Source organism: Orbicella faveolata, unplaced genomic scaffold, assembly GCF_042242905.1.
Source record: "Orbicella faveolata isolate gen_17 unplaced genomic scaffold, um_ofav_v1 contig_26, whole genome shotgun sequence".
NCBI lineage: Eukaryota > Metazoa > Cnidaria > Anthozoa > Scleractinia > Merulinidae > Orbicella > Orbicella faveolata.
In genome coordinates, this window is record NW_028301554.1 from 7,472,478 (window position 1) to 7,475,000 (window position 2,523).

The window sequence follows — 2,523 nt, forward strand, 5'->3', positions numbered from 1 at the left end:
TATGTGCACCCAACGCTATCAGTCAAAAACAGGTGACAGTTTAAAACTTGCCGTGTTCTGACGAAAATGAAACTAAAAGTGAGACAATAGGAGCTCGAGGTGCAATATTAAGTCAAAACAAATTGAAAGTAATATATGTTTCAAAAGACAATCAAATAAAAACATTGGGAAGTAAACTACATTTTTTTCTATTTCCAGTCTCTATTAAATACTGACGGCTTGAAGTCCAATAGCTTTCAAAGCATATTTGGGTGACCATAGCTTGTAATCAGTAAGGTCAGTTATCAAGCAAGACAAAGTTCTTTGTCTGTTTTTCGTTCTCTGGCTTAACCATGCATAAAACACAATAGCTGTTAACGTATTGTGTTTTATGTTTCTCAAAGATTAACCAACAGTTTCGGTTATGCAATTAACGCACTGTGTATGATCGCAAAACGAAAGATTAATCACAGTCCTGGACCTTCCAACATAAATCTTGGCATCTTTGTTAGCTCTTTCGAAGTGTCTTGGGTTAATATTAAAAGCCACTCCAGTCTACTATGAAATTCACTGTCGGCTGAGATAATAGAATTTACATTCCAATCCTTCCTGTCATAGACAGACTGAATTACTCTGAAGAGAAATAAGACAACTAAAGAAAGCTACTTTTGCCATCGTTCTGTTGTAAAATGTGGAAGGCCGTGGATTGACTTTTCGTTAGTTTTCACTTTATGAGTCTGCATGCGAGCCAAGTGGCCCATCAGCCGGAGCTTATCCCGGTTTCTGTAGCATGAAGCGACTAGGAGTATTTCTACTCCCCCCTGGATGGGATGCTAGTCCATCGCAACTTTGTGCGATTTGGTCGATTTCAAATTCACGTTTTCCCATGCTAACGTACACAAGATCTGACAGAGCCAAAAACTTTGCGATGTAAAAGCAAACTATGGAGCTTGCAATTTTTCATAACTTTAAAATCATCTGAATTTCGGAAATTATTTGCTTTGAAAAGTGAAACTACGAAAACCGCTTGAGGGGTTTTAGATATTTTAAGGAGACACCGATTATCATAATGCGTCAAGCATGGAAGATGTATTTTGAAGATTCTGGGGTGTCAAAACATAAGCTTGGCGGTATGCGAGAATACGGGATACGGGATAAAAATATCTTAGGCTGTGCAGAATGTGCTCATTTCAACTAGGAAATGCGAGATAAATTTGATATTGAGAGGTGGGATGCTGGATGCGGGATAAAAAAACAGCAAGTCAGACCTACTAATTGACTGAACATCTACCTTGGAAGCCCTGGTGAGACACATGAGCAAGAGGTTTTAAAACGGCTTCGCAATCGCGTGGCTATCTTTTGGTTTTAGTCATAATAGCGTCGTTAACTACAACTGGTTTTGACTTAATCATAATCTTTGTAGAAATTGTTACCTACGAATTTCTGACTGCGGCATGTAAAGTGTTTTAACACAGTGTAGCTCTGAGTAGAGATTTTCATAGATGAGACACGGCTTCCCTATCGCGCGCCCAGCTATTGGTTTTAGTAACACCAGCGTCGTTAACTACAACTAGTTTTCATTTGTTTTTAACTACATGGCATCAGAGTTAAAAGTAGTTAGTGATTACGGTTACAAATTCTCCCAGGTTCTATCTTTGAGTTCAAAAAGTAGATCGACTGTTAGTGATTTCAGTCTAGTACTATGGGCAAAGCTTTTAAAATATTGATTTACACATCATGATATACTCTCTGGTTTTGGTGTGTCGATCAAAATGAAACCAAAATGAATGCGCGTCAATAACAGTACCTTTTCTTCTGAAAAGTAGAAGAGAAGCGTGAAAAGTGAAAAGCGTGAAAAGTGAAAGCGTGAAAAGCTGATCATAAAATGGATGTCCAATATCAAACAAGTACACGGTAAACCAAGGCTGCATGTCTCTGTCAACGTATTATTTGGAGTATGGCTTCCATGTTGCGCGACTCCGTCGTCGCCGTCGCTGTCGCCGTCGTACGTACGAGCCCACGGGCAATACGGCTAGCCATTATAACCATGAGAAAATCAACTCATGGGTTTCTTTTTCTTTCCTGTCACGTATGGGGCTCCGCTAATATTTAGTGTTATAATCTAATGCGTGGCATGATATAGACAATAACAATGAACTAGTTTACCCCGGTGCGTGGCTTGAAATTTTTTTCACCCCTAAAAGGTACCCATATTCTTAAACAACACATCATCTCTAGCCTGCGCAGCTTGGCGGTTTTTAAGCAATTTGAGCGCGCTAAGAAAGCTGCGAAGCCGAGATAACAAGCCGCGAAACAAGCTACGCAGGCTACATTATCTCCTGTCATATTTTTTTCGGCTCAATACCCTAAAAGGAACCGAAAAAGCTCCCGCTGTGGACCTTTTGAGGCTGAACAACCGAGGTACAAAAACCGGCTTTTTAACCTCTAATAGGTACGACGAGCAATTCCCGTCCTTTCATGGGAGTCCCCCACTCCCGAGGGAGTTCCCGTGCGAGAACCTGCAAGATAGGGGGCAAACAAAAT